General features: G+C 35.3%; 1 pseudogene; it reads right to left on the minus strand.

Annotated features, from left to right (window-relative positions):
* Nucleotides 1-13,767: 13,767 nt before the first annotated feature.
* On the minus strand, nt 13,768-14,757 carry LOC100661695 (olfactory receptor 4A5-like; annotated as a pseudogene).
* Between the last annotated feature and the right edge of the window lie 937 nt (nt 14,758-15,694).

Genomic DNA, 15,694 nt, shown 5'->3' on the forward strand with positions numbered 1-15,694 from the left:
TTACTCTTCTATAAGACCTGCTTCAGAGATGAGAGCTCAGAAAAACAAGACCTGTAATGAAATCATGGACATCACTGTGAATATATGCATTAGGTCATGGAGCTCTTCTTCACTATTAATCTTGTACAGTGGCTAATTCACAATAAACATTTAGAAATATCTACTGAGGTTCTCTTTCAAAGATTCCAGTATGTCTTCACTTAAGAATTCTACTTATTCTCAGATGACTGGATTGGGCCTATGATTACGAGGTTCTATCTCTAAATCTTAGTGGACCTTCTATAGAGAAAATCAGAGGTCCAACAGTCTTTCATTCATTTAATACTCCTTTTTTAAAACATGACAGTGCTTGGCACAGAGATCAGCAATGACAAAGAGGGAAAGGATCTCTGCTCTCAAGAAACATTCTCTAGTGATGAAGATAAACTCTAAACAAATAAATTGACATAGAATCAGTACTTAGAGTTGGTAATATTTGTGGTGAGTCCCTTTACAATATGATCTATACAGCACCAAAAATAACCCCTTTTCAGGAATATCTCACTAAATATTATGATATTCCACTCTTAGAAGTTTGGTCCTTTCTGCCTCAAATGTTCTTCTGTCTTTATGAATATCTCATTAAATTTGAAGGGGCTGGAATTTGAAATGTATCGGATAACTACAAAATTATTTAGGATATTATTCCCTGTACCAATTATTGGGCCATAGATTAAATGTCTCTTCTTAAGGATCCATAGTGCCTTCCATTTTCACTTTGGTTATCCCACAACTCCTAACACACTTCTGTACCCTACTGACATACAGTCAGTATCTTGAGTTGGTTGTATTTGTGGTGAGTACCCTTGCAATATACTCTATATTTTCAGCAAACATTTTTGAACTGAAGTTAACTGACATATAACAACTAACAACTAGTACCTTAGTAGCCAGCATTTTTCAAATCCATTGCATGTGAGCTGGGTTGCCATGGGGGAGAAAATAGACGCTGTAAAGAGAGGTAGAGGACAACGGAAGAGGGTTTAATATATAATACTTCTTAGGCTCTGAGAGTGGTTAGAATTAGAACTTCAATATCCAGATTCCGAAAAGGAACATACTCAAAGGAAAAATCCAAACTCAGTGTAAGAAGGTATGAGTTTTATTTATTTTCTGTATTAAGCCACAAATCTGTCTCAATTTACTCATTGAAAAGTAAAGATTCAAACTAGATGATCTTAGAATCCTTTCTAGTCCAACTGTCTATGACACTATCAGTGAAACCCCATCTTATTTTATTCTGCTGCATGTTTCTATTTATATATTTGTAACTAAACAACAATCTCCAAGCTCATCAATGATACTTTAAAATGCGCTAGTCCGTGTTGGAATTGGATCATTCAAGTGACCATATAATGGTTAGCTTTCTCACTCAGTGTGCGCCTGTTTAAGGCCCAGGACACCCTTGGAGAGAGCGCACAGCACAGTGAGGAATAATGCGTACTCTGGGGCAACACTGTCTGTGTTTGAATTCCACCTTCACCGCTTACTGTCTCTGTGACCTCGTGCAACTTCATAAACCTCTTTGTGCCTCAGTTTCATAATTTGTAAAATGGGAAACCAGTAGTACATATCTCTGAAATTTGTGTGTGTGTGTGTGTGTGTTTATATGTAAAGTGCCTAGAGCACTGTTGGATCCTGATAAAGAATCAATAAACAATAGCTTTTTATTATTGTCCTTGAATGTTTCTCTATGGACATTTTATCAGAATAAATCTTCTGGATCTTTTTCACATTAGGAATAAGCATACTACTTATAAAAATAATATTATATACCTGTAACTCACAGATACACATTTTTGGACATAGGATAAAACTGTACATTATAAGAACTATCTATTTTGTTGTATATGTGTCATAATATCTACCTGTCATGGTATGTACATTGATGAATGTTAAGCAGAAAAAAGGAAAAACTTGTACCCATGCATCAGATGGAGACCTAAAGAGTAGAAAATGAAAGAAAAGAAGACTCAAAACAGGAACCAGAGAAATTATATTTAAAAAATTAATATACACAGGAAATGGGGATATTAATGTGTTAAGTGGGGATAGCTTTCTAAAGAAATCTTCAGAAAGACTTCTTCTAGTGAAAGAGTGCTGGAAGGTCAACCTCTGAGGCTTCCTGAATTCACTCAGGAGGCTTTCTGGGAAGCCACTACAAATAAACACAGAGCCCATCCTAGAAAATAAAGAATAAAAAAGGAAAGGAAAGGAAGGGGAAAAGGGAGACAAGAAAGAGTAAAACAAACAACAAAAAAAAAAAGAGCAGAGGAGAGAAGATGGGAGGGGAGGAGAGAAGGAAAGAGAAAGGAAGGGAAGGAAAAGAAGAAAAAGAAAAGAAAATTCAAAGGAAAAGAAAGAACATCGGTCCCTCCGAGGACCTAGCACTTCTGGTTAAAGACAAACTCAGATAAGACAGAACAGTACATATACAGATACAAACACAATCTCTAGGATTATTCATTCTTGCAGAAAATTGCCAAATTACTACTCCTCAAATGTAGACAAGCTGATTTCATTTATATTGATTTGGTTGAGGGGAAAGAACCTGTGCAGAAGAATTCTGAGCTTTCTTTTAGAAACCAGCTGTAATGAGCACTCTGTATGTCTGGGTGATTCAGGAGTTCTATCATTTTTGAAGCTGTAGATTAATAAAGGCACAGCTATTGAAGAACATAATGGTAAAGATAGTTTATATCTAATTGTTTTTTAACTACTTATTTTCTGCAAGGTCTAGTGCCCTTAATGTTATTAATAATCAATGCTGGATTTCACTGGAATAAATATTCTATTGCCCAGCTAAATTATTTCCATGTAAAACAATCAGTATGTGAAGTATCCACTATAATTTCACTCCTCAAAGATTTGATACTATAAAGACTAAAATAATTACTAGGCTGTCAACTTGAACCACTAAGTTTACACCTTTCTAGACAAAAAAAAAAACATTTAACTTACTTTTATATGGACTTGGATTTTTACAAATATTAATTACAATGCCATAGTAATAAAAATAACCTCTATAGTACATTACAATTACAGATTTATAAGTCTCTCTAAGCGGCAGTAGGCAAGGTACTACCTGTTCACCAGTTTCTTTTAGTACAAATTTTTAAAAAAACATATGTATATATCATTATGGTTGTTGTCAAAATTTTGTATATATACAAAAAGATATACATATGTATATATAATATATACATATATATATAAGTTTGTTGTCATCATTTAAAACATTCACACTTAAAAGCACATATCAAACTTCCAGACATAACAGACATTTTTTTACACCATGAAACACTTGATATAATACATAGTTTTAAATTTTCTAGTTCAAATATGGAGCCTTGGTGGTGCAGTGGTTAAGAGTATGGCTGTTAACTAAAAGGTTGGTAGTTTGAATCCACCAGCTGCTCTTTGGAAACTCTATGGGGCAGCTCTACTCTGTCCTTCAGGGTGGCTATGAATTAAAATCCACTTGACACCAATGGGTTTGGTTTTTTGATTTATCTAAAATATATCTAAATTAATTATAAATCTTTATTAACATATCACATATCCTACGAACCAAGGTTACAAACCTACTGACTTCCTTGTAATGCACAGCATGCTTCTTTTGTTATCTGGCAAACGGACAGGAAATGTCTATCTGATAAAATACTAAAGCAAAATAGACTGTGTAGGTTCTGGTTAATTTCTGTGTTTCTCTTGCTTAATTTTACCAATTAGCGATAAACCTAAAGAAATATTTTAAGAAACTAGCTCTATTTCTATATATCATGTAATATTTTTAATGAGTGTCCTGCTTCAGATGTTTCAAAATCTCACCTCTTGGTTCTTGTCCTTGGTCCTGAAAATCAGGGTTTCTTTCATTGAGAGTAATTGTAGATACCTCATGTATTTATCTGAAATCACAGAACACATGGCAATGTGCGTCTGATCAGTGGGCCCAGAAATAGTTCCAAGTGGTTACACTCTTCACACTTCCACACAAGCTGCCCATCATACCATTTTTTTTTCAGATAACTGTAGAAGTGTATATATAGATGCCTGGAAAATGAAGATATTTAAAAATAATAGTAAACAGTTGAATGTTCTCACCTGTTGGGAAAATGTGCTAGAAGAACAATAAGGATGCTATGTTTGCATGACTATGTAAAAATTGGGCAAATTAATGGAAATTTACCTGGCCAAGGCCAAGCTCGTTATTTAGTGACACAAAGTAAAAATCACTGAAATTTAGTTATTTGAATTTTTCTTTCTTAATCAATTATAATGAAGCAAACAAAAGTTTTTGACTGAGGATTTAGGGTCATACTCATGTCTCCCTCCTCATTAATTCTGTACCTAACAAGGCAAAGGCTGGGATTTAGCTTCCCAGAAAAGCCAACAACAGAGCTTCTCACAGATAGGAACAGAAATTTTCAGACATTCAGTCATTCAAAAAGCGTATCAAAGACCATTTCTTTCGTCACTAGAATAATGCTCCTACATCTCTCCAACTGCACTCCAGAAAATCATGACCTTCCAGGAATTCCTACAAGCAATGAGAGACATGTATCAAGAGAAAATATCACAAGACACCATTTACAGGACTAGATGCCAATTAAAGAGAGTCTCCAGCCTGGACAGGAATTTGAATTTTCAGAAATCTCTTGGGTCATTCTATCTGGAAATAATTCTTCCATTTATATGTGCAGACGTAGTGTGTGGCTTTTTACATCATCACTATTTAAATGAAAGACAATGCAAGTTCATTATAAATTAGTTTATTAGAATATTTGGAACAAATTCAAATGAAATTTCCTCTCCCGGACAGTTTTCTTCCCTAGACATCCTATAGGAAAAAGGCTTGAGTCTTGCCAAGAAAAAGTAGCAGACAAGCAAGTAATGAGAAAAGTCTGTAATGAGAAGAGAAAATTCTAAAATAAAGTGAATACTAAATTTGAATTTTATATTAGTAAATCTTTAGATAAAGTGTTGCTGTTGTTGTTGTTAGGTGACATCGAGTCGGTTCCGACTCATAGAAACCCAATGCACAACAGAACGAAACACCGCCTGATTCTGAGCCATCCCTACAATAGTTGTTATGCCTGAGCTCATTCTTGCAGCCACTGTGTCAATCCACCTCGTTGAGGGTCCTCCTCTTTTCCACTTACCCTGTACTCTGCCAAGCATGATGTTCTTCTCCAGGGACTGATTCCTCCTGACAACACCTCCAAAGTATGTAAGACGCAGTTTCACCATCTTTGCCTCTAAGGAGCATTCTGGCTGTACTTCTAAATCAGGTTTGTTCTTTCTTTTGGCAGTCCATGGTATATTCAATATTCTTTGCCAACACCACAATTCAAAGGCATCAATTCTTCAGTCTTACTTATTCATTGTCCAGCTTTCACATGCATACGACGTGACTGAAAATGCCATGGCTTGGGCCAGGCCCACCTTAGTTTTCAAGGTGACTTCTTTGCTCTTCAACGCTTTGAAGAGTTCTTTTGCAGCATATTTGCCCAATGCAACGCATCTTTTGATTTCTTGACTGCTGCTTCCATGGCTGTTGATTGTGGATCCAAGTAAAATGAAATCCTTGACAATTTCAATCTTTTCTCCATTTATCATGATGTTGCTCATTGGTCCCCTTGTGAGGATTTTTGTTTTCTTTGTGCTGAGGTGCAATCCATACTGAAGGCTGTGGTCTTTGACCTTCATTAGTAAGTCCTTCCAGTCCTCTTCAATTTCAGCAAGCGAGGTTGTGTTATCTGCATAACGCAGGTTGTTTGAGTCTTCCTCCAATCCTGATGCCCCGTTCGTCTTCATATAGTCCAGCTTCTCATATTATTTGCTCAGTATACAGATTGAAGAGGCAAGAAGAAAGAATACAACCCTGGCTCACACCTTTCCTGACTTTAAACCAATCAGTACCCCCTTGTCCTGTGCGAACAACCCCCTCTTGATCTATGTAAAGATTCCTCATGAGCACAATTAAGTGTTCTGGAATTCCCATTCTTCGCAATTTTATCATAGTTTGTTATGATCTACACAGTCGAATGTCTTTGTATAGTCAATAAAACACAGGTAAACATCCTTCTGGTATTCTCTGCTTTCAGCCTGTATCCATCTGACATTAGCAATTATATCCCTGGTTCCACATCCTCTTCTGAAACTGGCCTGAGTTTCTGTCAGTTCCCTGTCGATATACTGCTGCAGCCATTTTTGAAAGATCTTCAGCAAAATTTTGCTTGGGTGTTATATTAATGATATTGTTCTATAGTTTCCACATTTGGTTGGATCACCTTTCCTGGGAATAGGCATAAATATGAATCTCTTCCAGTCAGTTGGCCAGGAAGCTGTCTTCCATATTTCTTGGCATAGACAAGTGAGCACCTCAGATGCTGCATCTGTGTGTTGAAACATCTCAATTGATAGTCCATCAATTCCTGGAGCCTTGTTTTTCGCCAGTGCCTTCAGAGCAGCTTGGACTTCTTCCTTCAGTACCATTGGTTCCTGATCATATGCTACCTTTTGAAATGGTTGAACATTGACTAATTTTTTAGATAAAGTAAATAATATTTATTCCAATACGAAGGGAGAACAAGTCCCAGACTCTCATGCGTTACTATATTCCTAGTAGAGGAAGGCCTTACTCTGACTGTTAGAGGGATTATACCCAATAAACCTTCTGGCTCAGAGGCAGAGAACATTGGGACTAGGTAAGTTACTGAAATTTACCTTCCAATTCTTGAAAAGGCAGATAATCAGAGTTCTGCAGTTCTGGATTGGAGCAGATGTTGTTGATCTAAGCCTGAATCTAGATCAGCTGGAACCATACTGATCTATTTCTCAAACACCATCAGCAATTGCTTTCAAGAATAGTCACAACATGAAGATTTAACTCCCGATCCAAGACGATGTGTCTTAATCACTTCATTCTTTGTTGGACCAAGACTCAACTTGACTAGGACTTCATACTGGCACCTTAACTTTGAGTGAGCTAAATTTTACTTGCATGCATGTCTCCTTTACACAAAATTGATATACTTTATCAACTAACCCTGAAGCTTGCCATAAACTTCAAGTTTATAGTTACGATGACTAATTATTAAGTACATTTATAGTTCAAAAAGTTTTTAGTTTTTTGTCATTTGCATCCAAAAGCATCCTAACTGAAACACCCTGATCTTAAATGCATATATGAATTTAGTTTAGTTTATGTGTATGAGTGTGTTTTTTGAGCAGTATCACTTGACATTAATTTTACATTATAGTCTGTCTTCTTATTGGCAACAGTTCATTAATCTTTCAAAATTTTAATTGAATTTACATGTTTTTCTGCTTCCAAATGAACTTTTAGAATTAGAGAAATGTTAGGCATTGTTATACGTAAAAAAAAAGGGAAATATTTGTTTATACTTTTCCCCAAGGACTGACTTAGAATATTATCACACTTCTGTGAAATAAAATTTAGACAGGATCATACTCAAAGTAAGTTAACTCATTACATTCTTCTGACAGTCCATGGTATTTTAAATATCCTTTGCTGACACCACAATTCAGATGTACTAATTTTGTCTTCTTTTTTCTTTGTACAGCTTTTGTATTAGAAAGCCATAATCCTAGTGCTCAGATAGCTTTGGAAATGTCTGTTATATGAACATTGCACGTGGAGACACTGGCAGAATTCTAATACTGCCACCCAGTGATGAACACTAGGAGGCAGGATTCAAAAGTTCCCTGATACACTGGTAACATGCATGCTATTTGAAAGACAGCTAGTGTAAGGTCATTGGAATTCACAGGGACACAAGGGAATGACATCATAAGTGCCCTTTACATCATGCTTGATATCAGAGAGTCATTCACTAAAAGACTGAGCAGCATAACAAAATTCATTAATAAAAACAAAATTGTACATACAGATACATAGCCAGGGATGTGGCTCAGGGGAAGTATACCATATTCGTAATATAATTTTCAGAACAAATGAAACCTCTGTCAAGATTTCCATTTCTGTTTTTGAGTGATATGACTGTGATGCTCACTTTCTGAAAGAAAAACAAAATCCTTTGTTTTCCAAAGAGAACTCTTAAATAAAAGGGTATGGCATAGTGGTCAAAGAGCTCAGCTGCTAGCCAAAAAGTCAGCATTTTGAATCTACCAGCTGCTCCTTGGAAACTCTATAGGGAAGTTCTGCTCTGTTCCACAGAGCGGCTATGAGTCAGAATAGACTCGATGGTAACAGATTTGGTTTCTTTTTTGGGGGGGACCAGGTATAAATAACATTAGAAATATTTGATTACTGAGTGTGTTTTAATAGCAGAGAAATAACCAAAAAAGAAAAAGTAGAAGAAAAGATTTGATTCTTTTAAAGATGTGTAAAATGACATATTAACAGAAAAAAATTTTTCAATTTGTACTTAATTAATAAGCTATGCTGGCAGAATATTTTACCAATTTGGAGAAAATAGGTTTAGATATTCTCTTTCCAGAAATAAAAATAAATCCTAGATGGGCTGAAAACAGAACTATTTGAAAAGTTACTTACAAAACAAAACAAAAAAGATTAAAATGTATAGTCAATGAAAGGGAATAGAATTCCTCAAGTTTAAGTAAATGAAGAATTCTAAAAGTAAAAGAATTTTTAAATAGAATGTATATAAAAAACACTCATAATGATAATAAGAAAAACATGGTATGCTAAACAGTTCTAGCAAATATCAAAGAAAACTAGTACTTGTATTTAATAGATGCAGAGTTCATCAGAATTCATCAGTAAAAATTCTGATTTCAATAGATTGAGAATTCAAAAATACAAGTAGTTTAAATGTTTCTGGTGTGATTTCTATATCCCACACATTGCACAAGAAAGAGAGGGCACAACAATAAATAACTTTTCTACCTTCAGGTAACTTATAAATCAGTGAACATAAATAGATAATTAACTAGAATTTTTATCTCATCGTTTGACATATCTATGCAAATTTTAAAATTGACTAAATTGCCAAAAGTGAAGGATTTAGTTATGTTAACTCAGACCAACCAAATGTTTGACATTATTTGATGAATTGTGTTAGGCTTAGGAAGGGTTGAGTTGGTATAAGGAATGTGTGCGTAGCCATGTAATAATACTGGAGATAAATACCAGGATACAAAGTCATGCATACAGTGTGCTTTACCAGTGAAATGGACCCAATTCCCCATTGCATTAGACCATCATACAATAGGCCTAAACAGGGGAGGCAGGGACCATGAGTGTGTTTGACCACAAGTTTCCTACTATCACAGGGGTAGATAATATTTTAAGCCTGTTTCAACAGAGAAATGTTCACAAAAATGTAATGAATGAGGCCTCTGTCAAATAAAACAATATATTCCAATCTCTTTATTACCTAATAATCCGCATTTCCCTAGGAAGAGATGTGAGGATGGAAATGGCATGAATGGTCAGCATCTTTCTTGACAATGAAATCACACAAAATAATCCAGTGCCAAGTTCTGGAGTGTACACGTGAAGCTCATTGATCATGGATTTTGCTAATTTTCCAAATGAAAGTCAGCCTTTTGGAAACCTTGGTGGCATAGTGGTTAATAGCTAAAGCTGCTAACCAAAAGGTGGGCAGTTAGATTCCACCAGGCACCCCTCGGAAACCCTATGGGGCAATTCTACTCCATCCTATAGGGTCTCTATGAGTTGGAATCGGCAACAGGTTTGTTTCTTTTTTTTTGTTGTTTAGGACCTTTTGGAAGACCATGAAACACTATGAGAAAGAAGGAGATGGGATATTGAAAAATAACAAAGGCTCCATCAGGTATTTTAAGTGATTTTGGAAGATGAATGCATCATCTTTATGAAAATATAACACCAAACAAAGATGCCCCACTTGAGGAGATGATTTCCCAATTTGGAAAACAAGCCAGATTGAGTCATTTTTCTGCTTATCTACCTCATTCATTCACATTCTTTTTGTATGTTTAGTCACCTTATGATTAATTTAGAATTCTGAAGCATTCTTTCTATAAACCTTAACATGCTAACCAATATAAGCAAAACTACATATTTAAAAGATCTTTCAGATATAAAAATAAAAATATAAAATTTTAATGTAATGTGACCTATCTCTGTATGGGGTGGAGTGAAACATATTTTTGTGTCATATTTAAAAATGTATTATTCTGAAATTGGCAATAAACACTACTAATTGTAAAAGAAGGATTAGTTTTACTTAAGAAAGAGACATCAGAGAATCTTCTATCATCTAAAATAAATTGCTGGCATCAGCTGTAGCATAAGTCATCACATGCAACATAAATCTATAGACTCAACAGAACTATTGTACGCCAAGAAAAAAAGAAAATGTATATATTCCCAGGAAATGAAAATCTTAAAAATATATTTTCAACAAAAGAAATCATCGGAAGCATCCTAATAAATGTTTTTTATCATGCACAATCATGATGACAGGAGGAAATTTTTAGTACAGTTAAATAATTACACACAGCTTCCCTGGAATTGACTGTATGGCAGTGGATTTCAGTGTTTTGTTTTGTTTTCCTGGTAGGGTGGTAGGGACAGTTTTTTTATTGAAAGTAGGTGATGCATTTGTTTAAGACCTCATTTTCTTTTTCTGGTCGAGAGCTTCTTCGTGGCATTTTTCATCTCCTCATTTCTCAGAGTATAGATTAAGGGATTCAACACAGGGGTGAAAACAGTGCAAAACACAGTCAAGAATTTATCAATGGGTAAGGTGGAAGGAGGTTTCACATACAGGAAAACACAAGGGGCAAAGAAGAGGACTACCACGGTGATGTTGGAGCCACAGGTAGATAAAGCTTTGCACCTTCCTTCTGGACTAAGGTTCTTCAGGGAGTGCATAATGACACCATAAGAGATGAGTAACAGCATAAAAATGACCATACATATTGCCCCATCATTGGCAACCACAGTGAGACCAATGACATAGGTGTCAGTGCAGGCAAGTTATAATAAGGGGTACATGTCACAGCAGAAGTAGGCAATGACATTGGTAGTACAGAAGGGAAGATTGTAAACAAAGAGAAGATGAAGTATAGCATGCACAAACCTCCAACCCTGGTCATCGACAGCAACAGAACTTGCGCCCGTTGGTTCATGCAAGGGTGTGCAGATAGCCACTTAGCGGTCACAGGCCATGACCATCAGAAGTAAAACCTCAGAACCACCAAATAAGTGTTCTGCAGAAAGCTGGGTCAGGCAATCTTGGAAATAAATTGTTTTATTCTCATAGAGTAAGTCTGTGATCATATTTGGATTAACTGCAGTAGAAGAAACAGCATCTGTACATGCTAAGTAGCCAAGACAGAAGTACATAGGGGCACCCAGTGTTGGGCTGATCACTACAGTCACGACAATAAGTAGGTTGCCCACCATTGTCGCAATATAGATGAGCAAGGACGCAACAAATAATATTTTCTTACCCTGAAGACTGAGTGAGCCCCAAGAGGACAAACTAGGTCACATATTTCCTTTGTTCCATAAGTTCTTCTGTGTGTCCTTATTTCAGAGTTCAGGACAAATTTACATGTAATTATAATGACTAGTGACTTTATGAAATCCCCAGGTAATCTATTTATTCATTCAACAAATAGGCATTATGATTTATTATGCTTCAGTCCTGTATGATATTTTTACAATACAAGGCTGATTAAAATATGGTCCATAACCTCAGTGATCTTATCAAATAACAAAAGACAAAAATGTAATTAGAAACATAAGGGAAAGGAATAGATTATGAAATAAATAGGATTACCACACTAACTGGCCACATCTGGTAGAAAATAAAATTGTGTATATATGGTTAATGCTATTTATAAAAATAAAATATAAATAGAATAAAGCTTTAATATAAAAATAAAGGAAGATTTACTTAATACTCACTTTCATGTTGGTAAATGGGATTATTTTCTACATTCTAGGAACGGTAGAATCTTTTTAACTAATAACCGAAATCCGCAATGGACATATTTCACAATTTCAAAAACTGGTACTGACAAAGTACTGCTGAGCAACAAAGAAATAAGCACAAAACTATGTATAATACTACCATAAACCAAAATAAAAATAATTATATGAGCATGAATAAAACATGGGAAGATACAATTTTTGTTGTAAAAAGATTACTTTTTTACTGGTGATATGTGTGTAGGAGTGAAAGAGATGAGAGAAGAGATCTCAAGGAAAAAAGAAGACCCCCCCCACACACACACACACAACTATATAATAAATATCATCGATATTAACCAGCCCTGCTATCTCTTAAAATAATCCTAGTAATGATATCCAGTTACTCTTGAAATTCCTGTTGACATTTACTTCAATATCTGAAGTCATAATTCTGCTGGACCTCTTCTTCACAGTACATGGATTTTCTGTTTCTATGGCTAAAACCTCTGTGTTTGCACTAGATCCCATCCTCTTTGTCACTCTTCCTCTTTTAAGGATACATACATAGTTAAACTATTATTAAAGTATGATTAAAAATTTAGAATTGCTATTACTTCTGAGAAGAGGTGGAAAATGGCATCAGAGAAGTGAACCAGTAAGTTTCAATGATTTTGATAATATTCTAAGTAAGAGGCTACAAGTTTATAAATAATTGCATATGTTGCTGGATATACATGAAAAATTACACACTAAAATTGAAAAATAAGAGAAGTTCTAAAATCTTTCTTTTAGTTAGAAAAGTAAACTCTTGTTAAGCATAGATAATGTTCCGTATTACCCTGAGAAAATTCTTTCAGCTTTCTGGATTTGAGATGTTCCAGGATGGGTTGTAGGTGGAGAAAAACTTATTTTTTTTACATAAGATTGAAAAAACAAAATTTTTTTTTTACCAAAACAAATCATTACTAAGTATCTACATAAAAGAAGTATTTAAGTTTAATACAACTTTTGAGAACATGCTGCTTGTGTAAAACAACACATTTCTTTCCAAATATTCAATTTCATGGAGATAAAATCAGAAGCGCTGTCTACTCATTTAAGAATCACAAAAAGTACGTATACTGGCTAATGAGCAAAACATAAAATATGTTTATAACTTAGATTAGTGTTATTTTCAAATTCAAACTGAAAGAATACTATGTGTCTTCTAGTTGAGAAAAAGAGAATGAGTTTTCTTCATCAATCACATCCTATCTACCGAAATTGCTCACTGATGGTGTCTCAGACCAAACACAATTTCATGTCTCACCAAAATATGCAGGATTGCAAATGCATAGACATTGCCCAGAGGAACTGAAGTAATCTTAAACACAAAATGCATAGTGAGGTTAAATAAAGCTCTTGTGTGAAGAGAATAATGAACAGTAAATTTTTTTAAAACCGCACATTTGGCCTCAGAAATTTGTTCTAAGTATTGGCCAAATTGTTTTCTCATTAATTGAAATGATATAAAATTTTCCAAAGTAACTTGTTTTTTCTCTTTCAAAAAAGAAAAAAAAAAAAAAAGAATTTCTTTGAAGCCCTGTTTCAGTGTATACTGAGGAAAATGAAATTACAATGTGAGCTTAGTTTTATTTTTATTCATAAGAGAAAAAATATGTTTGCCTTTTATTCAGCCTCCAGAATGTCTCTATTAGTTTAATTCTAACCTCAAAGAGTAATTTATTCTACACTTTGGATGCCTTTTTGTCAATAAAGAGAAATATTCCTAGAGAATCCATTGAATTGACTTACTCATTCATTGTGATCATTTATTGCCTATTTCTTGCTTTAGAAATAGCAATGCTATTTTCAGTGCGGACGCTCATTCTTTCTCTACCTGTGGTTAACTTTCTACCCCAGATTTTTTCCATAGCATTTTTCATCTCAGAATTTCTCAGGGTGTATATCAGAGGATTCAACATGGGAGTAATAACTGTATAAACCACAGTCATGGATTTGTCAACAGGAAATTTGGAACGAGGTCTAACATACATGAAAATACAGGGAACAAAAAAGAGGGCAAACACTGGGATGTGGGAGCTGCAGTTAGACAGGGCTTTGCACCTCCCTTCCTGACTATGAGTCTTCAGGGAGCTTAGAATAACCCCATAGGAGATTAGTAGAAGGATAAAAATTACCATACTGATGGCTCCACCATTGGTAACAACAGTGAGGCCTATAAAATAGGTGTCAGTGCAAGCAAGTTCCAATAATGGGTACATATCACAGCAGAAGTGATCTACAATATTGGGGCCTCAGAAGGGGAGGTTGTACACAAAGAGAAGTTGAACCACAGAGTGAAAAAAACCTCCAACCCAGGCTACCACCAGCAACAGAATGCAAACCTGTTGATTCAGGATGGTCAAGTAATGTAGTGGTTTACAGATGGCCACACAGCGATCATAGGCCATTGCCACCAGAAGAAAGACCTCAGCACCACTAAATAAGTGTCCTATAAAGAGCTGGACCATGCAAGCTGGGAAGGAAATAGTCTTATCACAGAGTAAGTCTAGAATGATTTTGGGGGAAATGGCGGTGGAATAAACAGCATCCATGATTGACAGATAGGCAAGGAAGAAGTACATGGGAGAGCCAAGAGATGGGCTGACAATAACACTCATGACAATGAGCAGGTTGCCCACCATTGTCACAATGTAGATGAGCAAAAACATGACAAATAACACTTTTTGTCCCTCAGGATCCTGAGTGAGTCCCAGGAGTACAAATTCTGTTACATTGCTACTGTGTTCCATTTACTCTTCTGCAAAACCGGTTTCAGAGATGGGAGCTCAGGGGAACAAGCCTGTAATGAAATCATGGACATCACTATGAATATGTCCATTAGGTCATGGAGCACCTCAGTATTAATCTTCTACAGTGGCTTATACATAATAAACATTTAAGAATGTCTACTGGGGTTCTCTTCCAAAGATCCTAATATGTCTTCCCTTAACAATTCTACTTCTTCTCAGATGACTGGATTGGGCCTACGAATATCAAGTTCTATCTCTAAATCTTATCTTATCTCTGAATCTTATCTAAAATCTTTTCTTATCTCTAAATCTTAGTGGACCTTCTGTAGAGAAAATCAGTCAGAGGCCTAACAGACTTTCGTTCATTTAACATTCCTTTTTTAAACATGACCGTGCTTGGTACAGAGGTCAGCAATGACAAAGAGGAAAAGGGTTTCTGCTCTCAAGAAACTTATTCTCTGGTGGCGAAGATAAACTCTAAATTAATAAATTGAAATAGAATCAGTACTTAGAGTTGGTAATATTTGTGATGAGTACCTTTACAGTATATCTATATAAAACCAAATAATAGCACCAAAAATAACCCCTCTTCCGGAATATCTCATACATATTATGATATTCCACTATTAGAAGTGTGAGCCTTCCTGCCTCAAAGGTTGTTCAGTCTTTATGAATCTCTCACTAAATTTGAAGAGCCTGGACTTTGAAATGTATTGGATCACTATAAAATTATTTAGCACACTATTCCCTGAGCAATTATTTGGGCATAGAATGTCTTTTCTTAAGCATCCATAATTTTTTCCATTTCTTCTTTGCTTATCCCACAACTCTTAAAACACTTCTATACCCTACTGACATACAGTTAACACTTCAAGTTGGTAGGATTTGTGGTGAGTACCCTTACAATATGATACATATTTTAAGCAAACATTTTTGAACTGAA

Source organism: Loxodonta africana, chromosome 7, assembly GCF_030014295.1.
Source record: "Loxodonta africana isolate mLoxAfr1 chromosome 7, mLoxAfr1.hap2, whole genome shotgun sequence".
Classification (NCBI taxonomy): domain Eukaryota; kingdom Metazoa; phylum Chordata; class Mammalia; order Proboscidea; family Elephantidae; genus Loxodonta; species Loxodonta africana.